The sequence below is a fragment of the Phyllobates terribilis genome, unplaced genomic scaffold, assembly GCF_046119375.1.
Source record: "Phyllobates terribilis strain yellow unplaced genomic scaffold, ASM4611937v1 Scaffold_13__5_contigs__length_258822181, whole genome shotgun sequence".
Classification (NCBI taxonomy): Eukaryota; Metazoa; Chordata; class Amphibia; order Anura; family Dendrobatidae; genus Phyllobates; species Phyllobates terribilis.
The window spans coordinates 169,243,916-169,271,471 of NW_027362773.1; the positions used below are offsets into that span (position 1 = coordinate 169,243,916).

Consider the following 27,556-nt stretch of genomic DNA (forward strand, 5'->3'; position numbering starts at 1 on the left):
CCTCAGTATCCTGTGTCCCCCATGTTATTACCTCAGTATCCTGTGTCCCCCATGTTATTACCTCAGTATTCTGTGTCCCCCATGTTATTACCTCAGTATCCTGTGTCCCCCATGTTATTACCTCAGTATTCTGTGTCCCCCATGTTATTACCTCAGTATTCTGTGTCCCCCATGTTATTACCTCAGTATTCTGTGTCCCCCATGTTATTACCTCAGTATTCTGTGTCCCCCATGTTATTACCTCAGTATCCTGTGTCCCCCATGTTATTACCTCAGTATCCTGTGTCCCCCATGTTATTACCTCAGTATCCTGTGCCCCCCATGTTATTACCTCAGTATCCTGTGTCCCCCATGTTATTACCTCAGTATCCTGTGCCCCCCATGTTATTACCTCAGTATCCTGTGTCCCCCATGTTATTACCTCAGTATCCTGTGCCTCCCATGTTATTACCTCAGTATCCTGTGTCCCCCATGTTATTACCTCAGTATCCTGTGTCCCCCATGTTATTACCTCAGTATCCTGTGCCCCCCATGTTATTACCTCAGTATTCTGTGTCCCCCATGTTATTACCTCAGTATCCTGTGCCCCCCATGTTATTACCTCAGTATTCTGTGTCCCCCATGTTATTACCTCAGTATCCTGTGCCCCCCATGTTATTACCTCAGTATTCTGTGTCCCCCATGTTATTACCTCAGTATCCTGTGTCCCCCATGTTATTACCTCAGTATTCTGTGTCCCCCATGTTATTACCTCAGTATCCTGTGCCCCCCATGTTATTACCTCAGTATCCTGTGTCCCCCATGTTATTACCTCAGTATCCTGTGCCCCCCATGTTATTACCTCAGTATCCTGTGTCCCCCATGTTATTACCTCAGTATTCTGTGTCCCCCATGTTATTACCTCAGTATTCTGTGTCCCCCATGTTATTACCTCAGTATCCTGTGTCCCCCATGTTATTACCTCAGTATCCTGTGTCCCCCATGTTATTACCTCAGTATCCTGTGTCCCCCATGTTATTACCTCAGTATCCTGTGCCCCCCATGTTATTACCTCAGTATTCTGTGTCCCCCATGTTATTACCTCAGTATTCTGTGTCCCCCATGTTATTACCTCAGTATCCTGTGTCCCCCATGTTATTACCTCAGTATCCTGTGTCCCCCATGTTATTACCTCAGTATCCTGTGTCCCCCATGTTATTACCTCAGTATCCTGTGTCCCCCATGTTATTACCTCAGTATCCTGTGCCCCCCATGTTATTACCTCAGTATCCTGTGTCCCCCATGTTATTACCTCAGTATCCTGTGCCCCCCATGTTATTACCTCAGTATCCTGTGTCCCCCATGTTATTACTTCAGTATCCTGTGTCCCCCATGTTATTACCTCAGTATCCTGTGCCCCCCATGTTATTACCTCAGTATCCTGTGTCCCCCATGTTATTACCTCAGTATCCTGTGTCCCCCATGTTATTACCTCAGTATCCTGTGCCCCCCATGTTATTACCTCAGTATCCTGTGTCCCCCATGTTATTACCTCAGTATCCTGTGTCCCCCATGTTATTACCTCAGTATCCTGTGTCCCCCATGTTATTACCTCAGTATCCTGTGTCCCCCATGTTATTACCTCAGTATCCTGTGTCCCCCATGTTATTACCTAAGTTTCCTGTGTCCTCCATGTTATTACCTCAGTTTCCTGTGTCCTCCATGTTATTACCTCAGTATCCTGTGTCCCCCATGTTATTACCTCAGTATCATGTGTCCCCCATGTTATTACCTCAGTATCCTGTGTCCCCCATGTTATTACCTCAGTTTCCTGTGTCCCCCATGTTATTACCTCAGTTTCCTGTGTCCCCCATGTTATTACCTCAGTATCCTGTGTCCCCCATGTTATTACCTCAGTATCATGTGCCCCCCATGTTATTACCTCAGTATCATGTGTCCCCCATGTTATTACCTCAGTATCCTGTGCCCCCCATGTTATTACCTCAGTATCATGTGTCCCCCATGTTATTACCTCAGTATCATGTGTCCCCCATGTTATTACCTCAGTATCATGTGCCCCCCCATGTTATTACCTCAGTATCATGTGTCCCCCATGTTATTACCTCAGTATCCTGTGCCCCCCATGTTATTACCTCAGTATCATGTGCCCCCCATGTCATTACCTCAGTTTCCTGTATCCACCATATTACCTCAGTATCCTGTGTCCCCCATGTTATTACCTCAGTATCCTGTGTCCCCCATGTTATTACCTCAGTATCCTGTGCCCCCCATGTTATTACCTCAGTATCCTGTGTCCCCCATGTTATTACCTCAGTATCCTGTGTCCCCCATGTTATTACCTCAGTTTCCTGTGTCCTCCATGTTATTACCTCAGTTTCCTGTGTCCTCCATGTTATTACCTCAGTATCCTGTGTCCCCCATGTTATTACCTCAGTATCATGTGTCCCCCATGTTATTACCTCAGTATCCTGTGTCCCCCATGTTATTACCTCAGTTTCCTGTGTCCCCCATGTTATTACCTCAGTTTCCTGTGTCCCCCCATGTTATTACCTCAGTATCCTGTGTCCCCCATGTTATTACCTCAGTATCCTGTGTCCCCCATGTTATTACCTCAGTATCATGTGCCCCCCATGTTATTACCTCAGTATCATGTGTCCCCCATGTTATTACCTCAGTATCCTGTGCCCCCCATGTTATTACCTCAGTATCATGTGCCCCCCATGTTATTACCTCAGTATCATGTGTCCCCCATGTTATTACCTCAGTATCCTGTGCCCCCCATGCTATTACCTCAGTATCATGTGCCCCCCATGTCATTACCTCAGTTTCCTGTATCCACCATGTTATTACCTCAGTATCCTGTGTCCCCCATGTTATTACCTCAGTATCCTGTGCCCCCCATGTCATTACCTCAGTTTCCTGTATCCACCATGTTATTACCTCAGTATCCTGTGTCCCCCATGTTATTACCTCAGTATTCTGTGTCCCCTATGTTATTACCTCAGCATCCTGTGTCCCCCCATGTTATTACCTCAGTATCCTGTGTCCCCCATGTTATTACCTCAGTTTCCTGTATCCACCATGTTATTACCTCAGTATCCTGTGCCCCCCATGTTATTACCTCAGTATCATGTGCCCCCCATGTTATTACCTCAGTATCATGTGTCTCCCATGTTATTACCTCAGTATCATGTGTTCCCCATGTTATTACCTCAGTATCCTGTGTCCCCCATGTTATTACCTCAGTTTCCTGTATCCACCATGTTATTACCTCAGTATCATGTGTTCCCCATGTTATTACCTCAGTATCCTGTGTCCCCCATGTTATTACCTCAGTTTCCTGTATCCACCATGTTATTACCTCAGTATCCTGTGTCCCCCATGTTATTACCTCAGTATTCTGTGTCCCCCATGTTATTACCTCAGTTTCCTGTGTTCCCCCATGTTATTACCTCAGTATTCTGTGTCCCCCATGTTATTACCTCAGTATCCTGTGTCCCCCATGTTATTACCTCAGTATTCTGTGTCCCCCATGTTATTACCTCAGTATCCTGTGTCCCCCATGTTATTACCTCAGTATCATGTGTTCCCCATGTTATTACCTCAGTATTCTGTGTCCCCCATGTTATTACCTCAGTATCCTGTGCCCCCCACGTTATTACCTCAGTATCCTGTGCCCCCCATGTTATTACCTCAGTATCCTGTGTCCCCCATGTTATTACCTCAGTATCCTGTGTCCCCCATGTTATTACCTCAGTATCCTGTGTCCCCCATGTTATTACCTCAGTATTCTGTGTCCCCCATGTTATTACCTCAGTATCCTGTGTCCCCCATGTTATTACCTCAGTTTCCTGTGTCCCCCATGTTATTACCTCAGTTTCCTGTGTCCCCCATGTTATTACCTCAGTATCCTGTGTCCCCCATGTTATTACCTCAGTATCCTGTGTCCCCCATGTTATTACCTCAGTATCATGTGTTCCCCATGTTATTACCTCAGTATTCTGTGTCCCCCATGTTGTTACCTCAGTATCCTGTGTCCCCCATGTTATTACCTCAGTATCCTGTGTCCCCCATGTTATTACCTCAGTATCCTGTGTCCCCCATGTTATTACCTCAGTATCCTGTGTCCCCCATGTTATTACCTCAGTATCCTGTGTCCCCCATGTTATTACCTCAGTATCCTGTGTCCCCCATGTTATTACCTCAGTTTCCTGTGCCCCCCATGTTATTACCTCAGTTTCCTCTGTCCCCCATGTTATTACCTCAGTATCCTGTGTCCCCCCATGTTATTACCTCAGTATCCTGTGTCCCCCATGTTATTACCTCAGTCCCCCATGTTATTACCTGAGTATTCTGTGTCCCCCATGTTATTACCTGAGTACTCTGTGTCCCCCATGTTATTACCTCAGTCCCCCATGTTATTACCTCAGTATTCTGTGTCCCCCATGTTATTACCTCAGTATCCTGTGTCCCCCATGTTATTACCTCAGTATCCTGTGTCCCCCATGTTATTACCTCAGTATCCTGTGTCCCCCATGTTATTACCTCAGTTTCCTCTGTCCCCCATGTTATTACCTCAGTATTCTGTGTCCCCCATGTTATTACCTCAGTTTCCTCTGTCCCCCATGTTATTATCTCAGTATTCTGTGTCCCCCATGTTATTACCTCAGTTTCCTCTGTCCCCCATGTTATTACCTCAGTATTCTGTGTCCCCCATGTTATTACCTCAGTTTCCTCTGTCCCCCATGTTATTACCTCAGTATCCTGTGTCCCCCATGTTATTGCCTCAGTATCCTGTGTCCCCCATGTTATTACCTCAGTATTCTGTGTTCTCCATGTTATTACCTCAGTATCCTGTGTCCCCCATGTTATTACCTCAGTATTCTGTGTCCCCCATGTTATTACCTCAGTATTCTGTGTCCCACATGTTATTACCTCAGTATTCTGTGTCCCCCATGTTATTACCTCAGTATCCTGTGTCCCCCCATGTTATTACCTCAGTATTCTGTGTCCCCCATGTTATTACCTCAGTATCCTGTGTCCCCCATGTTATTACCTCAGTATCCTGTGTCCCCCATGCTATTACCTCAGTTTTCTGTGTTCCCCATGTTATTACCTCAGTATCCTGTGTCCCCCATGTTATTACCTCAGTATCCTGTGTCCCCCCATGTTATTACCTCAGTATCCTGTGTCCCCCATGTTATTACCTCAGTATCCTGTGTCCCCCATGCTATTACCTCAGTTTTCTGTGTTCCCCATGTTATTACCTCAGTATCCTGTGTCCCCCATGTTATTACCTCAGTATCCTGTGTCCCCCATGTTATTACCTCAGTTTCCTGTGTCCCCCATGTTATTACCTCAGTATCCTGTGTCCCCCATGTTATTACCTCAGTATTCTGTGTCCCCCATGTTATTACCTCAGTATTCTGTGTCCCCCATGTTATTACCTCAGTTTCCTGTGTCCCCCATGTTATTACCTCAGTATCCTGTGTCCCCCATGTTATTACCTCAGTATTCTGTGTCCCCCATGTTATTACCTCAGTATTCTGTGTCCCCCATGTTATTACCTCAGTTTCCTGTGTCCCCCATGTTATTACCTCAGTATCCTGTGTCCCCCATGTTATTACCTCAGTATTCTGTGTCCCCCATGTTATTACCTCAGTATTCTGTGTCCACCATGTTATTACCTCAGTATTCTGTGTCCCCCATGTTATTACCTCAGTATTCTGTGTCCACCATGTTATTACCTCAGTATCCTGTGTCCCCCATGTTATTACCTCAGTATTCTGTGTCCCCCATGTTATTACCTCAGTATCCTGTGTCCCCCATGTTATTACCTCAGTATTCTGTGTCCCCCATGTTATTACCTCAGTTTCCTGTGTCCCCCATGTTATTACCTCAGTATCCTGTGTCCCCCATGTTATTACCTCAGTATTCTGTGTCCCCCATGTTATTACCTCAGTATTCTGTGTCCACCATGTTATTACCTCAGTCCCCCATGTTATTACCTCAGTATTCTGTGTCCCCCATGTTATTACCTCAGTATCCTGTGTCCCCCATGTTATTACCTCAGTATCCTGTGTCCCCCATGTTATTACCTCAGTTTCCTCTGTCCCCCATGTTATTACCTCAGTATCCTGTGTCCCCCATGTTATTACCTCAGTATCCTGTGTCCCCCATGTTATTACCTCAGTATCCTGTGTCCCCCATGTTATTACCTCAGTATCCTGTGTCCCCCATGTTATTACCTCAGTATTCTGTGTCCCCCATGTTATTACCTCAGTATTCTGTGTCCCACATGTTATTACCTCAGTATTCTGTGTCCCCCATGTTATTACCTCAGTATCCTGTGTCCCCCCATGTTATTACCTCAGTATTCTGTGTCCCCCATGTTATTACCTCAGTATCCTGTGTCCCCCATGTTATTACCTCAGTATTCTGTGTCCCCCATGTTATTACCTCAGTATCCTGTGTCCCCCCATGTTATTACCTCAGTATCCTGTGTCCCCCATGTTATTACCTCAGTATCCTGTGTCCCCCATGCTATTACCTCAGTTTTCTGTGTTCCCCATGTTATTACCTCAGTATCCTGTGTCCCCCATGTTATTACCTCAGTATCCTGTGTCCCCCATGCTATTACCTCAGTTTTCTGTGTTCCCCATGTTATTACCTCAGTATCCTGTGTCCCCCATGTTATTGCCTCAGTATCCTGTGTCCCCCATGTTATTACCTCAGTTTCCTGTGTCCCCCATGTTATTACCTCAGTATCCTGTGTCCCCCATGTTATTACCTCAGTATTCTGTGTCCCCCATGTTATTACCTCAGTATTCTGTGTCCCCCATGTTATTACCTCAGTTTCCTGTGTCCCCCATGTTATTACCTCAGTATCCTGTGTCCCCCATGTTATTACCTCAGTATTCTGTGTCCCCCATGTTATTACCTCAGTATTCTGTGTCCCCCATGTTATTACCTCAGTTTCCTGTGTCCCCCATGTTATTACCTCAGTATTCTGTGTCCCCCATGTTATTACCTCAGTATTCTGTGTCCACCATGTTATTACCTCAGTATTCTGTGTCCCCCATGTTATTACCTCAGTATTCTGTGTCCACCATGTTATTACCTCAGTATCCTGTGTCCCCCATGTTATTACCTCAGTATTCTGTGTCCCCCATGTTATTACCTCAGTATCCTGTGTCCCCCATGTTATTACCTCAGTATTCTGTGTCCCCCATGTTATTACCTCAGTTTCCTGTGTCCCCCATGTTATTACCTCAGTATCCTGTGTCCCCCATGTTATTACCTCAGTATTCTGTGTCCCCCATGTTATTACCTCAGTATTCTGTGTCCACCATGTTATTACCTCAGTCCCCCATGTTATTACCTCAGTATTCTGTGTCCCCCATGTTATTACCTCAGTATCCTGTGTCCCCCATGTTATTACCTCAGTATCCTGTGTCCCCCATGTTATTACCTCAGTTTCCTCTGTCCCCCATGTTATTACCTCAGTATTCTGTGTCCCCCATGTTATTACCTCAGTTTCCTCTGTCCCCCATGTTATTATCTCAGTATTCTGTGTCCCCCATGTTATTACCTCAGTTTCCTCTGTCCCCCATGTTATTACCTCAGTATTCTGTGTCCCCCATGTTATTACCTCAGTTTCCTCTGTCCCCCATGTTATTACCTCAGTATCCTGTGTCCCCCATGTTATTACCTCAGTATCCTGTGTCCCCCATGTTATTACCTCAGTATTCTGTGTTCTCCATGTTATTACCTCAGTATCCTGTGTCCCCCATGTTATTACCTCAGTATTCTGTGTCCCCCATGTTATTACCTCAGTATTCTGTGTCCCCCATGTTATTACCTCAGTATTCTGTGTCCCCCATGTTATTACCTCAGCATCCTGTGTCCCCCCATGTTATTACCTCAGTATTCTGTGTTCCCCATGTTATTACCTCAGTATCCTGTATCCCCCATGTTGTTACCTCAGTATCCTGTGTTCTCCATGTTATTACCTCAGTATCCTGTGTCCCCCATGTTATTACCTCAGTATCCTGTGCCCCCCATGTTATTACCTCAGTATCCTGTGTCCCCCATGTTATTACCTCAGTATCCTGTGTCCCCCATGTTATTACCTCAGTATTCTGTGTTCTCCATGTTATTACCTCAGTATCCTGTGTCCCCCATGTTATTACCTCAGTATTCTGTGTTCCCCATGTTATTACCTCAGTATCCTGTGTCCCCCATGTTATTACCTCAGTATCCTGTGTCCCCCATGTTATTACCTCAGTATTCTGTGTTCCCCATGTTATTACCTCAGTATCCTGTGTCCCCCATGTTATTACCTCAGTATTCTGTGTCCCCCATGTTATTACCTCAGTATTCTGTGTACCCCATGTTATTACCTCAGTATCCTGTGTCCCCCATGTTATTACCTCAGTTTCCTGTGTCCCCCATGTTATTACCTCAGTATCCTGTGTCCCCCATGTTATTACCTCAGTATCCTGTGTCCCCCATGTTATTACCTCAGTATCCTGTGTCCCCCATGTTATTACCTCAGTATCCTGTGTCTCCCATGTTGTTATGTGGGGTCGTACTTGTAGAATACGTCAGACATGGCTGCTCTCCCACCTGGAGGTAATGAGGGGGTACATTTATTTATAGTGGACTCAGATTTGTCGCGGCTCCTGCCGTGCAGGTTATTGTCAAACTAGATTTCCCACCTCAGTGATGATGGGGTTAACTCCGCTGTGGGGTAAAACACGGCGTTCAGCCCACAGAGGGGCTGAATGTGACAGGGCCCGACTCGCGGGGTGATTGCCCATCAGTGGTGTGTGGCGGACCGTCCCCGCAAACCTCGTCACCCGGACTCTGCTGCCTCCCCACAGGCAGGTCCCGCACCCGTCGATACGTAGCGCTCCGCAAGCTGCAGCCCCGGCTCTGGGCACAGGGAGGCGGCAGAGCGCAGCGCCGCGCCGTTATCTCCGCGCACAGAAGCCGCGGGATAAAGTTCTGCTGAAACTTTCACCTCATCCGCAGCCAACTTGTCATGATAATAAAAGCCCAGCGCAAGTGTCCGTGACAGAGCTCCGGAGCGGCGGGGGCCCGGGATGCCCAGGAGCCGCACTGTGCCCCAGGAGCCGCACCGAACCCCCCAGGAGCCGCACCGAACCCCCCAGGAGCCGCACTCAGCCCCCGGAGCCGCACTCAGCCCCCGGAGCCGCACTCAGCCCCCGGAGTCTCCCTGCTGTGCAGCTGCCGCGGGTGATGGAGCCTGAGCGTCCGAGAATGCTGCAGCCGTAAGGTGTCCGTGTGGAGGCCGAGCTGCCAGCGGCGGCGGTGTGCGGAGCCCGGGACCGTGCCGTAAGTGGAGACGTGTGTGCCCCGTGTGTATGGCCCACGGACCGAGCCCGTCTGTGTATACCCCGTGTATATGACCTATACTGTGTATATACCCTACACTGTGTATACCCCGTGTATATGACCTATACTGTGTATATACCCTACACTGTGTATACCCCGTGTATATGACCTATACTGTGTATATACCCTACACTGTGTATACCCCGTGTATAAGCCCTGTGTATATACCCTACACTGTGTATATGCCCTGTGTATATACCCTACACTGTGTATACCCCGTGTATATACCCTACACTGTGTATACCCTGTGTATATGCCCTGTGTATATACCCTATACTGTGTATACCCCGTGTATATGCCCTGTGTATATACCCTATACTGTGTATACCCCGTGTATATACCCTACACTGTGTATACCCTGTGTATATACCCTACACTGTGTATACCCTGTGTATATACCCTATACTGTGTATACCCCATGTATATGCCCTGTGTATATACCCTACACTGTGTATACCCTGTGTATATACCCTACACTGTGTATACCCTGTGTATATACCCTATACTGTGTATACCCCGTGTATATACCCTACACTGTGTATACCCTGTGTATATACCCTATACTGTGTATACCCCGTGTATATGCCCTGTGTATATACCCTACACTGTGTATACCCCGTGTATATACCCTACACTGTGTATACCCTGTGTATATACCCTATACTGTGTATACCCCGTGTATATGCCCTGTGTATATACCCTACACTGTGTATATGCCCTGTGTATATACCCTACACTGTGTATACCCCGTGTATATACCCTATACTGTGTATAGCCCCCGGTGTCTCTGTTCTGCCAGAGGAGCCATAAATCCTGGAAATATTCATTATAGCTGTCAGCTGTCCTGTATGTACAGTATTATGCTCCTATATACCCTGTTTAGTTAGTATATGCTGCTCTATACCATGTGTGCGTATATATGTGCAGTAATTGCTCCTATATACCCCATATATATACAGTATATATAATATATGCTTCTTTATAACGTGTGTATATATATATATATAAACGTGCAGTAATTGCCCCTATATACCCTGTATATATACAGTATATATAGTATATGCTGCTCTATAACGTGTATATATATATATATATATATAATGTGCAGTAATTGCTCCTATATACCCCATATATATATACAGTATATAGTATATGCTGCTCTATAACGTGTATATATATAATGTTCCTATATACCCCATATATATACAGTATATATAGTATATGCTGCTCTATAACGTGTATATATATAATGTTCCTATATACCCCATATATATATATATACAGTATATAGTATATGCTGCTCTATAACGTGTATATATATAATGTGCAGTAATTGCTCCTATATACCCCATATATATACAGTATATAGTATATGCTGCTCTATAACGTGTATATATATATAATGTTCCTATATACCCCAAAAATATATACAGTATATAGTATATGCTGCTCTATAACGTGTATATATATATATTGTGCAGTAATTGCTCCTATATACCCCATATATATACAGTATATATAGTATATGCTGCTCTATAACGTGTATATATATATATATAATGTGCAGTAATTGCTCCTGTATACCCCGTATATATACAGTATATAGTATATGCTGCTCTATAACGTGTATATATATATATATATATATATATATATATATATATATATATTGTGCAGTAATTGCTCCTGTATACCCCGTATATATGCAATGAATGCTCCTATACCCACTGTATATATGTGCGGTAAGTGTATATGTACATGGTGGCGTTGGTCATGGGCTGTGACTGATGCGATGCTCTGCGTTGCTTCCAGTGTTTCTCGTCCTCGCTGGTTTTCGGGTGGTGGTGGTCGAGTGGCGGAGGCTGATTTCTCGTCTTTCTTGTCAGTGACTATAGACAGTAAATATACATTTCTGACATGTGGCCTCGCTGCGGAGCGCTGCGGTCGCCCACCTCCTGAAGTGCTCTGCGCTATTCTGCTGCCGCAGGGAAAGCTGTGATCGGAGTCATCTGGAGATAAACTTCTGCACTTTCCCCTGCGCGTGCTGTCAGCGATCTGCGCTGAGGGCTTTCTTCCTCTGATTCGCACTCCTTTTGGTTTTGTTTTTGCTTCTGGTTGGATGTGACAGGTCGGACAGGACAATGCGGGGCCCTGTGATAAGTTGTGCCGGGCCCGGTGCTCTGAGGACAATGGAGGACAGAAGACTGTTGTGACTGCCGGCCTGGGGGTCACAGATTAATACATTCCTCGGGGTGGTTCCTGCTCGCACTCCGAGAATCCAGCAGATAAAAGGCGAGCACATCCTGTCTTGTGGCGATAAGAGGTGAGCGCTGTCGCTGCCGCCGACTCTCCTGCTCCAGGTTCTTACCGTTTTTCTTATTAAATAGTTTTTTTTACTGTTTATTTTTCACTTTTCTTTTGGAAGCCCCGTGGCCACATTGAGGTTTGGAGTGAGCCGCCGTCGCTCGACCGGGGTGATAATAGAATTGCTGATTGGTGGTATTGAGACGTTGGTAGAGGCCGGCGATGCTGCCGCCATCTCTTTGTGATGCGCAGATGGTAAATTCTCTCCCGGTGCTGGCAGTGGTGACAGAGCCGGGCATTGTACCCCCGCCGCTCCTCTAGACACAACTTTCTAAGTTCCATTGCATTCTTGTGTGTAGAGGAATCTCTTGGCCTGGACTCCTGTAGGGTGAAGCTGATCCACTAATGGTATTTTGTTTTCACCAGTTGCTGAACTGGAAGTTCCCTCATAAGGTAAGGTGGCACTGGGTTTGTAAGGGGCTTTAAAATGCCACATGTAAAATTAGACTGCCAATTCAGCGAATTGTATCCATTGCTAAACTGGGATCTACTTCTCTGTGTCCTCTCTCAATAGCCGGATTCAGAATTAGCCGCTTCAACTACTTAAACTGCGGAGTCAAATTTAGAATAGACAGAGGAGGGTCGGCAGGAATACAAAGATTCTTTTTTTTGTGAGCTGTGGTGGGGGGGAGAGCAGAAAAAAATCAAGTCCCTTAGAAGACGGAGGCCACAGAGCGAGCGCTGTTATTTGTGTCTCATGAAAATAAAAGATATTGAGTTGTGTGCAGGCCTCGGGGGCCGCTCCTCGCCCCTCTTATTATTACTATTATTTCACATTACGGTGCACGCTATCCTTACTGTGTTGCTCTTTCCGTGCGGATCGCTGCTTTCTCGGAGCTGCTGAACTTTCTGGGTTTTGAGGTGGAAGTTGCTTGGTTTGATGACATTTTTCTTCACATTTGTCAAGAAGGTTGCGATCTAGCGTCAGGGACATCTGCAGCGATTCTTGGCTCGGCAGGAAAGACTTTTAAAATCAGATTAGCACAAAGAACTTTATATTTGTCGGTACGTCATATTCCCTGTGTGCCACCGCCGACTGCTGACTTTAACGCGTCTTCCAAGGAAATAGTCCGTCTTGTGTGCCGCGTCATTAACTCTTCCACAACCTCTGGGCACAAGGCAGGGAACGTGTTAACAAATATTGCAAATAAAGTGACGGGGTCAATAGCTTCTTAACGCTGCTGCGGTCCTGTCACTTACAGTAAAGTGCCGTCTATTTATTCCGCAGCCAAGGAATATTCTAATCTCCTCGGAAATCTCTCGGGGAGGACAGATGTGCCCTCGGCTGCTCAGGGAGATTTGTGTCAGAAACAAATTCCCTTCGCTCTGCTCCGTTGTTCAGGGGGGACGCTGCCAGCTGGGAAGGGGTTAAGAAGTGTGCGGCGGGGCAAGCCGTTATTAGGCGTCTTATTGAGGTGGCAGGAATGCCGTACCCGTATAGATCGTAGTCCGCCGATACCGCTGCAGTTGTGGATCAGGGGCTGGCGTCTCCGCTCTACGCCGCTCCACGTCTCTACCAGCCGCTTGCTTTTCCAGGATATATGGCTAAAAGCAGCGTAAAAACGAAATCTCTCTGTAATTCAGAAAAATACAAAAATTTCTTACAGGTTTATCTGTAGATTGTCAGGCATCAAATACAGGTGATAAATATATACATAAAAAAATTCTGCAAATTTAATAGAAAATGTGCCTCTGATTTTTAATTATTTTTTTTTCCATTTTATTTAATGGTACAAATTTATCACAATACAATAATAAATATTCTGGATATAATGTCTGTAGTATATGCTATATATGTGTAACAAGAGGATGATACGGAGCCGTAGATATTTTATATACAAGGAAATTAACATGCAGTTTTCTACAAGCAAGTGAATCGTATTTTCCTAATATCGGTGAATTCTCATTTTTGGCATCTATATATTATAATTATCTCCAAAGTTTGTAATTGTAACATTAGTGTTTGTATATAACGGAGATATATATGTATCTATGAATAATCTCCGTCCTGTACCACTTACTGTAGGAGGGGTGCAGAGACGGATTAAATACACAGAAAGAGTTACTGTCTATGAATTGAAGGGCAGGATATAGATAATAAATGACATTTCTTCACTACGAATGTCCTTAAAGACACAAATCTGAATAAACAGATGAAAATATCTACGTAAAATTTCTGAAGGAGACATTAAGAGATGGAAAGAAAGCAACGTGCCTGCCAGGGAGGCATAAAGGAGGCAATATGGAAGGAAAAGATACCTAGTAGACACAAGGAGAAGAAGAGTTCATAATGGACTGACACTGCAAATAGAGGAATAAGGAAAGGGTAGATATATGGTGGAAAACAGGAATGATAGAAAAAGTCAGTGAGAGAAGTAAGGCGATCGATGAGCAGAGATGATAATAGAAAGAAACCAAAAAAATGGTTATAGAAAGTCAAGCTAGAGAAAATATACAATATTACAATGGAGTAGATGAAGGAGGAGAGATGGAGAAAATTAAAATAGGATGAAGGAGCATAGCAGGTTGTAGGAAGAAGCGATGAAGCTAAAATGAGACGATGGAGGTGAGATGTTTAAAGGAAGGAGAGATGGAAAAAATCTATGAACACAAGAATCGATTTTTATAGGAAGGAACAATGGTGATGCGAATATTACGATGGAGCACATGAAGGAGTCAAGATGGAAGGAGCCATGGAGAAAATTACAATAGGACGATGGAGTAAATGAAGGAGCAGAGATGGTATAAGAAGAAGAGATGGAGAGAAAAATATAGGTGCATTTAGACGTCCCGACAAATCTTTCCTGAATATTAACCCATGTAAACTTGCCAGTGATCCCCAGGCGAACGAGTAAAATGCTCATTTGTTGGGTGATTGAATAGTTTATTCTGGCACAAATCTTCGTTATCCGCAGCACACCACCCTGTGAAACTGAGTGTGAATAGGGGATAACTTGGATCTTATTAATGATTGCCTTGTTCCCACCTAAGACGGATGAGCCACTGTATTAGGAACTACTGAATTTACTGATCGGATCAGAGGGTTCATTAATACGTTGTATCTCCATACAGCAACAATGTTATTGATAACGTGGCACCGGATTACACTGGGTAATGTGCTGCCGAAAAATATTATTTTCATGCAGGCATAACGACCATCGACACGTTTCCTCGGTCTGATATTCGGGAACGCTTATTCACCGATTGTCGGCTACTCTAAATGCACCTTCATTTGTCAGCCAGCGTAATCAGGCCAGTAAATAAGCGCCAGCCGACTTGTATTCAGTCTATCGACTCTCGTTAACGGGACTTTATCCGCCTGTCTACTTGCACCTTCAAGAATTAGGTGCGTAAAGAAGCGGAGATGGATATAGGAAGGAGCGATGGAGAGAAAAATAGGATGATGGAGCAGATGGTTAAAGGAAGGAACAATGTAGAAAACAAAATAAAGTGTTGATGGGGCAAGATGATTATAAGGAGTGATGGGGAAAAAAGATAAGATGAAGTTGATGAAGCAGTAGAGATGTTATAGGAAGAAGTAATTCTGAAAAAAATACCACAATGGAGCCAATGAACAGGCAGAGATAGTTCTACATGGAACTTATGAGGAGAAAAAAATATGACAGAAGAGTAGACGAACAGTAAGGTACTTATCCTAAATAGCAATAGAGAAGAGAATGAGGTGCACGAAGAAGCAGAGAAGGTTCTAGGAAAGGAAATGGTGACGGAGATGAATACGATAATGCATCAGATGAAGTTGCAAAGATAGGAATAGGAAGTAGCAAAAGAGAGTAAAATAAGACGATGGAATAGACGAAGGAACTGGAATGTTTAAAAAAAGCACCCACAGAAATATATGACGATAACTGCACTTCAGGTTTTATTGCAGTTGCATAAAGACGACAGTTACTCTTTAAAAGAATGCAAGAGAGAAAGAAACGAGACGATGGAACTGGTACAAGATACAAAACTTCAATCTTGGGGAGGTTAACCGAACCAATAAATGTGGTGCAGGCAAAGACGCAAAATAATTAAAGAAATGAGCAGAAGACAGAGGGATGAGCTGAAAGAACCGATCGTTTACAAGAGGATGGAATAATGGAACAAATAAGAAAGCTGCAAGAAGATATAGAGAAATGGGTAAGCTGATTACACAGATGACGGTAGAGAATGATTAGTGAACGGAGAGGGCTGAGAAGGATGCAATAGAAGTGTACTGTTCATCAGCAACTTCAAGGACGAGGTTTAGACAGAAGGATGGCATATTTAAGTGTTGGTGAGAAAAACATAATGATGATCGAAAGAAATTTAGAGAAAAGGACAAAATGCTACATAAATAATAAAGGTGAATAATGAATAAAGGTGAATGTGAACAACTGGTTGATAAAAAAACGATAAAGAAAATAATAAGGAGGAGGCAAAAGGAGGATGGGAAGGACAAAGGATAAAGAAACATGAGGGAAAAGTAGAGAGAAGGATGAGGAAACTTGGGAGGCCAGAGGAAGGAGAAGGATAAGGAAACTTGGGAGGCCAGAGGAATGAGAAGGATAAGGAAACTTGGGAGCCCAGGGGAAGACAGATGAGGAAACTTGGGAGCCCAGAGGAAAGAGAAGGATGAGGAAACTTGGGAGCCCAGAGGAAGGTGAAGAATGAGGAAACTTAGGAGCCCAGAGGAAGGAGAAGGATATGGAAACTTGGTAGCCTAGAGGAAGGTGAATGATGTGGAAACTTAGGAGCCCAGAGGAAGGAGAAGGATATGGAAACTTGGAAGCCCAGAGGTAGAAGGGTGATGAAACTTGAGAGCCCAGAGGAAGGAGAAGGATTAGGAAGCTTGGGAGCTCAGAGGAAGGAGAAGGATGAGGAAACCTGGGAGCCCAGAGGAAGGAGAAGAATGAGGAAACTTGGGAACCCAGAGGAAGGAGAAGAAAATTTGGGAAGCCAAAGGTAGGTGAAGGATGTGGAAACTTGGGAGCCCAGAGGAAGGTGAAGGATGTGGAAACTTGGGAGCCAAGAGGTAGGAGAAGGATGTGGAAACTTGGGAGCCCAGAGGAAGACATGAGGAAACTTGGGAGCCCAGAGAAAGGAGAAGAATGAGGAAACTTGTGAGCCCAGAGGTAGGAGAAGGATGTGGAAACTTGGGAGCCCAGAGGAAGACATGAGGAAACTTGGGAGCCCAGAGGAAGGAGAAGGATGAGGAAACTTGGGAGCCCAGAGGAAGGTGAAGGATGTGGAAACTTGGGAGCCAAGAGGTAGGAGAAGGATGTGGAAACTTGGGAGCCCAGAGGAAGACATGAGGAAACTTGGGAGCCCAGAGAAAGGAGAAGAATGAGGAAACTTGTGAGCCCAGAGGTAGGAGAAGGATGTGGAAATTTGGGAGCCCAGAGGAAGACATGAGGAAACTTGGGAGCCCAGAGGAAGGAGAAGGATGAGGAAACTTGGGAGCCCAGAGGAAGGAGAAGGATGAGGAAACTTTGGAGCCCAGAGGAAGGAGAAGGATGAGGAAACGAAACCTGGGAGTTCAGAGGAAGGAAAAGGATGAGTAAACTTGGGAGCCCAGAGAAAGGAGAAGAATGAGGAAACTTGGGAGCCCTGAGGAAGGAAAAGGATGATGAAACTTGGGAGCACAAAGGAAGGAGAAGGATGAAGAAACTTGGGAGCCAAGAGATAGGAGAAGGAAATTTGGGAACCCAAAGGAAGGAGAAGAATGAGGAAACTTGGGAGCCTAGTGAAAGGAGAAGGATGAGGAAATGTGGGAGCCCAGAGGAAGGAGAAGGAAATTTGGGAAGCTAAAGGAAGGTGAAGGATGAGAAAACTTTGGAGCCCAGAGGAAGGTGAAGGATGTGGAAACTTGGGAGCCTAGAGGAAGGAGAAGGAAATTTGGGAACCCAAAGGAAGGAGAAGAATGAGGAAACTTGGGAGCCTAGAGGAAAGAGAAGGAGGAGGAAACTTGGGAGCCTAGTGGAAGGAGAAGGATGAGGAAACTTGGGAGCCTAGAGGAAGGAGAAGGAGGAGAAAACTTAGGAGCCTAGTGGAAGGAGAAGGATGGGGAAACTTGGGAGCCCAGAGGAAGGAGAAGGAAATTTGGGATGAGGAAACTTGGGAGCCCTGAGGAAGGAGAAGGATGAGGAAACTTGGGAGCCCTGAGGAAGGAGAAGGATGAGGAAACTTGGGAGCCCTGAGGAAGGAGAAGGATGAGGAAACTTGGGAGCCCTGAGGAAGGAGAAGGATGAGGAAACTTGGGAGCCCTGAGGAAGGAGAAGGATGAGGAAACATGAGAACCTATAGGAAGGAGAGGGGTGAGGAAACATGAGAACCTGTAGGAATGAGAGGGGTGAGGAAACATGGGGGCCCAGAGGAAGGATAAGAGGCTTGACCAAAAACGCTTTCAGCTGTAAAAAAACAATGAGATGATGGACAATTGGAACTTGTCAGATGAATAGGTGGAGAAAAGGAAACTTTGACATGCAACCCATTTATAGGGATACAACGAGTGACGTTTTTCTGTAAAGTTTTTAGATGTCATTGTGACCATTTAATATCTGCCAGTTATAACGTGGCTGTGTCCAGGCGTTCTGTAGGCCACGGTCATTACCGGAGATCCCATGTCCTCAGTAAACCATGCAGATTACCCAGCTTGTCTCCTGTGATCATCTTCTAGATCCCATTTCTGTGCCGCCTTTGGTTGTCTCATTGTGTATTATTAGCCGTGTGCGGTGCTGGTGGCAGTTCATCTGAAGCATTTATGGCTCTTGTAGAAGTTTATTACACGTTCCTGGAAGCATGTTATAATAGAAAAACAAGGATCACCAACAATGTTCTGCCCCGCGGCCACGACTGGCTGCCTGCTCTATTAGGCCTTGTTAATAAAAAGCTGCGTTGTCTTTCCTCCATGTATTGTCATCTATTCCAGCTGCTGAGAGCACAACTCTTAACCCCTTCCCTGCCCGTGTGCTCAGAAAAGATGGAATCTCTTACTTTGTATTTTACAAATCTAGGATTTTTTATTGAAACAAATTCATTCATTGCTTTTCGATGTGGGATTTAACCCTGTTTTCCGATTACCAGGCTTTGCTCTACACCGACTCCTTACTTGATTTAGGGCTTGTTCACATGTTGCATTTTTTTTTCTTGTTTTTATTATTTGTGTGGAAAAAGTGCAGCGTTTTGCAATAATAGCAAAATGAATGAGATTTCTAAAATCTCATACACAAGATGTTTTTTTTTTTTTTTCCCTTGCATTGTTTGACATGTGGTTGACATTTTAAGGCTATGTTCACATGCACCATTCTTGCTGCATATCTTTTAATGCACATTAAAAGTCGCTTTTTACAGAACCAGCAAAAGCTGTGAGATTGGAGAATAAGTCTCATGCACATGTTTATGTTCATTTTTTTTCCTGACCGAATTCGAAACCTGCAGCGTTTTTGAAATCTACAGCCGGTCACTTCCTTTAGTGTTTTTGCAGCTTTTTTTCACTCATAGAAAGCATTGAGAAAGTAGAAGACGTTTCAAAAACGCTACAATATTTTTCGCAACATTTTCAGAGCGTTTTTATTGACTAAAAGTAACTTTATTAAGCTTGTACTATATATATATATATATATATATATATATATATATATATATATATATATATATATATATATATATATATATATACACAAAAACACATGTAATTCGCATCCATAAAATGTGTTTCTAACAGAGTGTTTTTGCTGCCGAGAGAGCAGCTTTTGGCTGCAGAAAAAAACACTGTCTAATGCTGTATTTACTGCCGTTTTCCCCCCATTGAGATCAGAATTGGGTTAGCAGCAAAAAAAAGCACCAAAAATATATAAAAAATGTGATTATTTCCGCTCTGGTTTTCTGTCCATAGTCTCCATTTTTCATGCAGAAAACGTGAAACAAAAAATGCTAATTGTGAGTGTCGGCTTCTGGTGACTGCTTGTTGTACATCATTTCCTGATGTTCTTGTCACACAGATCTCGCACGCTGCAGACGATCCAGGATGTTACTAGAGGGCTATGGCGTCTATGGCCGTGAATCCGTGTGTTCAGGCTTTTTCTGAGGGTGAGGAATATTCCTGAGCAGACCTAGTATATTCATGATGATCCTGGTTTATCAACTTCTAAATGTTACAACTCTTGGCGTTTTTACACAAGCCCCGGTCCATCCAACTTTTTGAAAAGTGGGCACAGCTTATCCAAGGGGTAAGAATGGCCGAGCACAAGTTCCTTATAATTTCTTCCACAAAAAAATTGGAATAGATTACTACAGAAATATGTCAGACCGGAGTTTGCCTATTGCGGAGTCGCACGGCAGCTGAGAGGTTTGTGAAATTTGGTGATTGGCGCCTACCTTCTTGTGAATCCTGTGATGGGTGCGATGGCTGCTCTTCAGCTGTTGCACAGTTCCCGTCCTGGGTGCTTTATAGCTGGGTATAATGTGACGGATCTGCACTGATTATAAACACTACATGATACTAGGTTGCTTGTCTTGTTTGCTATGAATATATTACGCACTTTTCTTGCTCAATCATTGACTAGATCTCCTGACTTTTGGGTTGTTGATTCCCCATGTGGCCCCTGGAGATTTGAGGGCCCCAGTGGTCTGCAGTGATTTTGTCCATCCCTGTCGGAGCTGTCAATGATTCCCAATAGAAGAGACATTTGTAGAGAAGCTGCTGGAAGGCAGACCCGCAAGGGAATGTTCACACACGGCATATTTTTCTACGGAAATTTGTGCATTGGAGAAATCCAGTCCGCACATCTGAATGGATTTGTTTCCACGTCATGTGCATGGATTTCTACGAGACCTATTGAAGTAAAAAGGGCAGTGACAGCAAATCTAATTTTTGTGGTGAAACGTTTTCAGGGGTCTCGAGCTCCAAAGCTTCTGAGAAACAATATGAAATCCAGATCTCTGGATACAGATCAGTCCTGGAGCAGTAAGGGTTAATGTCCTCGGATCATCAGCACAACGAAGCAGCTTCAGAAGTGTGAACACGTGAAACCAGCGCCTGAAGTCTTCAGCTCCTGAGGAGCGAGTGATGGCGGGGTGCAGAGATAGACGCTGCCAGTCCTACGACCACCTCTGCCTCACCCGACCTCTCCTCTACGGATCCCACCACGGTTTATCTAGTTTATGCATCACTTCAAGTTCCTTTACACGAGTTGATGAGGAACGTGAGAACGCAAGCAGCAAACCCAGCGAAGGATCCTGTGTAGAAAGACCCTGAGGTTGAAGGTGCTTCACTATTAGCATCTCGAGAGATGTCTGGGGCTTCATCTGTCAAATTGTGTTTTTTAAACCAGGGGTGGGGAACCTCAGGCCCACGGGCTGTTTATAGCCCTCGATTCCCAGGGACCGCAGTGCTTGGGCCGGCAGCTGTATTTTGATGGCTGCTGGCCCATTAATTTCTTCTTGATCTGTGAACACGCACACGCAATGTTCATTAGTGAACGCTAAGGTGCGAGCAATGAAAGATTATGTACTGACACCAGTGCCAGCGTCAGGACGTACTTTGTGGGCAGAGTTAGCACGCAATTTGTACGGCCCCCCGAAGGATGGTATGAATGTCCAAATTGCCCTTGGCAGAAAAAAAGATTCCCCACACCTGATCTAAACCGTCGTTGTCTGACGAATGTCTCAATGAGAGTCCTCAGCCGCACAGTAGACCTCATTCTGCGGCTTCTCCAGTCCCGACCACATGACGGGCCCCTTTAAATCCACTAGAGTGACTGGCAGTTGTTTGGCACTCAAATTTATTTTTCTTTTTCATGGACATTTAAAAATGCTAAATGGAGGCAAAACCCACCTCCTGTCACCCCTGGATCCAGCGTAGCCTGCTCCAGAGACTATGTCTGTGCCATCTAGATGTCACAGGACTCCTGAAGCCAGTGATTGGCTGCAGTGGTCAGGTAACTGAAACCTTTGAAGATGTGCTTAGACAGCCCCCAATATAATGTATGACATCGTCCAAACTTCTATCCCTTGTGTAAGAAGTTGTCAGCTCCGCCCCCTGGTGATGACATCACTGATATTGTGGAAGACTATTCTTCCTCTGCCCTGACATCACCAGATGTAATTGGAGCTCTGTCCCGTTACTTGATAACTGCTTTTTTTTTAACCTGCTCCAACATACAATTCAAGGATAACGCCACCAAAAAATGTTACTGGAACTGTTGCTCTATTTCCAAGGTCTTTTGTCAAGGCTCCCTCGGCGTAGAGGACCGGAGAAGGGGCTCGCTAATATGTGTTTGCTTCTTTTTGTACTCGAGTTACTTGAAGCGACAGTTTTCTTAGTTGTGAGTGCAGTGATTTGTTGCTGGTCACATTAGTAAACCGCGACTAACGCTGTGGAAGGAGCCTCCAGCCAGAGATCGGCTTTAGGCTACTCAGGTGACCGTATGGAACAATGGCCCAGATGTGACTGGCTCCTTGTCATCCGCATGCGTGCGTTATTCCGGTCCGTAATATGCCCAGAGTAGCGATTGCTGCCATTTTTAGTTTTCTTACACAGACCATCAGCCTTAGGGCTTATACCCATATGTGTGAAAAAAAAAAAAAGCATTCCGATATCTTGACCGAAAAATCGGACGAGTGTCATGCGATTTTCATGAGAGGACAAGTCGATTTTTCACACCCAGCATCCGTAGGACATCCGTATGCAATTATTATTCTGCAATCATTTACAGGACCATTTACAGTGTTAAAAAAAAAATCTGTAAAAATCGGATGCCATACGGATGGCGCCGTATGCCATCCGTTTTTTCTCTCGCACCCATTGACTTGCATTGGCGAGGCTCGTCAGATATATGCAGCAATACGGAGCATGATGCTATTTTTTTTTTTCTCAGTCCAATTTCAGCTGAGAAAAAAATCGCAGATGAGCTGTAATTTATAGATTAACATAGGTCAGAGTGCAATCCGATTTTTTTTTTTATCGGATTGCACCAGTCCGTTTTTCTCTCAAATGAGTATGTTCCCTTATATACTGGCACGCTGGTTATGATGGGATGGTGTGCAGTAAGTGGCACAAAGGGACCCATTAAACACCTTCTGAAGGAGCCATTTACTTCTATTCATGACAGTGCTTGCCCAAATTGGGTGACAAGTAGAAAAATGGATGCCAAATTTTTGGTCCAAAACTTGAAAGCCAGTCTTCTTTCTTTATTTGTCGCCTTTTAAAAACTTTACTTCTATAGCACCATCCTCTGCCATGGCGCTGTACATTGTGGGCTGTATTGCCTCCACCACCAGTTGTTTCTTCTCTTCTATCATTCGTCAGTGATCTGTGTGGAGAAATGTGCAGACAAGTGGCTGGGATTTGTAGTGTATCCACGGTGGACATCACAAACTGCGCCTGATTACACTTACTTTGGCATTGGGACTCCCAATGAAGGAGATCACCAAATCTGCCAGTTTATCACCATGCACCGTCCAACAGGTTGACAAGCAGCGGCCAGGCGACAGGTACTTGTAGAGGGAGGTGGCTGAGAGCCATTACTCAGTGCCAGCTCTCACAGCCGCGTTTCACGCTCAGTCGCTGGTAGGAATAACTTCTCGCATTTAATGAAGGACGAGCCACCCGGTCTCTGAGCTCCGCAGTGGGATCCGCACGGCCGCAGCAGAGAAGACGTGTGTGAACACCTACAAACATAGCCTTAGTGGTCACTATCAATGACAGGTGGAAGGATGGAAAGAACTGAGATGTTCACAAGTCTCTGTATAGATGAAGTTCTCCCAAAGGCCTTGTGAATCCACTGTACATCGATGTTCTACGAGCAGCAAACAAGTCATTGATTCCAATGGCTAATGTCCATTCACATGGTTGACCCTCTCATGGGTGACAACTGTGGAGTAATTTGGGCTACACTGGTGATGCTGGTTCTACTGGCGCTGTTTGTGGGGGTGTACACCCTGGGAGAAAGCTGGCAGCAGAAGATTAATCTATGGGCAGTGGATGCTCACCCATGCTGGGTAGCAGCTGGTACTGTCCCGGAGGCGCTCCAGACTGCTTGGTTCTGATGCTGCTCGGTTATCAGACTGCTGTACGTGGCCCTTTAAACCCCTCATTACAAATGCAGAAAAAATATAAAAAAAAAAAAACCCTTTCAGATGTTTTTTCCTGGAGTTGGACACTAAGATTCCCAATATATCAGCCTGTGATCCTGCAGCTCGGTGTGCGCCCCTGTGAGGCTTCTGTCAGGCAGAGACAGGTACCAGCCCTGATAAAAGCAGAGAAGTATTTCCAGATGATTGGAGGGAGGCGCTGGCTGAGAGTACTCACATTCTTCTCAGTTCTATTATCAAAAGTACAGTTCACTCCACTGCTCAGCGACCGGTATAAAGCCTACACGAGGCATTACTACTGGACTGCTAGAAACGCTAAATCCAGTATCCCAGGCTGCACACGTGCAAAACCTATGGCACTGCGCATTGTGTTTATATGGCCCACATCTCCCATAATGTATGCATGGATGCTGCTGAACAGTACAAATCTTGTCATTATGTACAGTATGTTTGGATTGTGCACAGTACCATGTCTCTCATTCTGTATGTATGGGCTCTACACAGTCCTACTTCTCATTATATATATATGCCTGCACAGTCCTACTTCTCATTATATATGGGCCTGCACAGTCCTACTTCTCATTATATATGGGCACTGCACAGTCCTACCTCTCATTATATCTGGGCACTGCACAATCCTACTTCTCATTATATATGGGCCTGCATAGTACCACCTCTCATTATATATGGGCGTGCACAGTCCTACTTCTCATTATATACGGGCCTGCACAGTCCTACTTCTCATTATATATGGGCCTGCACATTCCCACCTCTCATTATATCTGGGCACTGCACAGTTCTACTTCTCATTATATATGTGCCTGCACAGTCCCACCTCTCATTATATATGTGCCTGCACAGTCCTACCTCTCATTATATATGGGCCTGCACAGTCCCATCTCTCATTATATATGGGCCTGCACAGTCCCACCTCTCATTATATATGGGCCTGCACAGTCCCACCTCTCATTATATATGGGCCTGCACAGTCCCACCTCTCATTATATATGTGCCTGCACAGTCCTACTTCTCATTATATATGGGCCTGCAGTCCCACCTCTCATTATATATGTGCCTGCACAGTCCCACCTCTCATTATATATGTGCCTGCACAGTCCCACCTCTCATTATATATGGGCCTGCACAGTCCCACCTCTCATTATATATGGACCTGCACAGTCCTACTTCTCATTATATATGGGCCTGCACAGTCCTACCTCTCATTATACATGGGCCTGCATAGTCCCACCTCTCATTATATATGGGCCTGCACAGTCCCACCTCTCATTATATATGGGCCTGCACAGTCCCACCTCTCATTATATATGGGCCTGCACAGTCCCACCTCTCATTATATATGTGCCTGCACAGTCCCACCTCTCATTATATGTGTGCCTGCACAGTCCTACCTCTCATTATATATGTGCCTGCACAGTCCTACCTCTCATTATATATGGGCCTGCACAGTCCCACCTCTCATTATATATGGGCCTGCACGGTCCTACCTCTCATTATACATGGGCCTGCACAGTCCCACCTCTCATTATATATGGGCCTGCACAGTCCCACCTCTCATTATATATGGGCCTGCACAGTCCCACCTCTCATTATATATGGGCCTGCACAGTCCCACCTCTCATTATATATGGGCCTGCACAGTCCCACCTCTCATTATATGTGTGCCTGCACAGTCCCACCTCTCATTATATGTGTGCCTGCACAGTCCCACCTCTCATTATATGTGTGCCTGCACAGTCCCACCTCTCATTATATGTGTGCCTGCACAGTCCCACCTCTCATTATATATGGGCCTGCACAGTCCCACCTCTCATTATATATGGGCCTGCACAGTCCCACCTCTCATTATATATGGGCCTGCACAGTCCCACCTCTCATTATATATGGGCCTGCACAGTCCCACCTCTCATTATATATGGGCCTGCACAGTCCCACCTCTCATTATATATGGACGCTGTACATCACCCCTTCCCTTGCTCTGTATTATAGCAGTCTTTCTCCGTTTCCCATGCTGTACACTGGACACTGCAGAGAGCTGTGACCGCACTCGTTTGGCATCATGTGTGATGGGTGACGGATCAGTGTTGCTCATGGTGTGCAGATGCCAGGTTCAGATGGGGGCGCTTTGTGGGTAATTCACATCGGTCTTGTATCGATACTAGGGTTATTGCTGGTGTTCCTACTGTAGTAAGTAAATCCAGATACTGTGATCTCCGGGAATCCGGCGGTAAATTGGAAGGCGACGGCTTCACGTTACCTCCAGGTTTCTGCAGAACTCTCCCCAGAGCTGAGACTCCATATTGATCTCCTCTGGAATCACAAAGTCTTCACTTGGTTCTTACGTTCGGGAAATATTAGCCATTCTTTTTATTGTGACACCGCACTTAGGAAAGAAAAAAAACTTCTAAGCGGGAGGGTCAGGTGTTTGGGATTGAATTCTACTTTATTTTTTATGAATCAGATAAGAATAACTGCACATGAGACTGTATGTGAAGACCAGAAGACATTTCCATATCAAAGCCGGAGTCTTGGCGGCGGCGGTGGTAATTAAGATGCAGCGCTTCGGCCTGTGTATGAACACTAATGCCGCGGCTTTTGTGAAGCCTGTGTGTGCTGGATGCTGCTCCGTTTATCTAGTCCCAATATTGACACCTCGGGGTTGTAACGCCAGGTCTGTGTTGTATGGCATTTATGGGGACGGCAGCTCCGGAGATGAAATCATTACAGCAGTTCTCTCTAAACCCATGTCAGTCATCAGACAAAACATTTCCAGTGATTGTGCCGTTATCGTCCGACGTGAAGATTATTGATGGGAGTGAATCTTTTCTATCCGTGGCTCCGTCATTCTCTACGACTTTGTGAGCGGAACTAGCAGACACCATCCCAATGTTCGCCCCATTCAAAGACTCAGCCATGTCAGTGAAGAAGTTCGCCCTGTCGCTCGATCATTTAGAAATTTGGTTGTTCCAATGTCTGGGGTTTGTTGCTTCAGACCGATGTCCTGTGATCGTCAGCAGTGCTGGTACACGAAGGGCGGAGGTCTGCGTGACATGTTTGCAGCCCCCTCTTGTATTCTGTCTTGGTTTGCTCATTTTTTGCTGACTTATCATTATGGCGTCCAGTTATTTGCGAATATCAGAGCATATTTTCAGCGCTACTATCGGGGACTGTTTGAGAGCCGAGCCGTAGTGTCATCCTATAAGTGAAGATACGATTACATTTACCACTTCCAAAACCTCATTAATGGCTGCGGTCTCAGCAGTACCCCTGCAGACAATCTGCAGAACCCAATATGCTGCGTCTCCTCCTGGATCTCGCCTCAGCACAAGGCCTGATTGATTCATTCAGCTGCTACACAAAAATCTTCAGATTTGCTTAAAACGGCAAATACCATTTTACATGTCATTTTGTTTGGAAATACTCCATTTCTCATTATTAAAAGAAAAAAAACCTCATAAAGAGAATCTTTCAGATTCCTTGTCCACCTTTTTTCTTTTGGAAATGTATATTATCAAGGGCCCTATTCATACAAACGGGATCGGATTCATTTCCATGTGAATGTGGCACTACACTTTCCACGGAGGAGACGCAGAAAGGCATCTTGATTGTGCGTCGTGCTGCTACGATTTGTGATTCAAGCAGAATTACTCCTCTGAATGCACAGACTTTGTTTAGCTCT

At 45.0% G+C, this 27,556-nt stretch overlaps 1 protein-coding gene across 6 annotated transcripts in view; it reads left to right on the plus strand.

Annotated features, from left to right (window-relative positions):
• Positions 1–27,556, plus strand: part of LOC141174230 (transcription factor Sox-6-like) — a 454,128-nt gene that overhangs the window by 49,828 nt on the left and 376,744 nt on the right. The window contains exon 1 of one of the 6 annotated variants that reach the window (XM_073659060.1): positions 8,938–9,360. The exons of 1 other annotated variant lie outside the window; for it this stretch is intronic. The gene's annotated coding sequence lies outside the window, so the exon portion shown is untranslated. Of the gene's footprint in view, positions 1–8,937; positions 9,361–11,257; positions 11,781–12,110; positions 12,178–27,556 lie in introns of those variants that run through there. 4 more of the 6 variants (XM_073659054.1, XM_073659055.1, XM_073659056.1 and 1 more) reach the window with 4 other exon arrangements.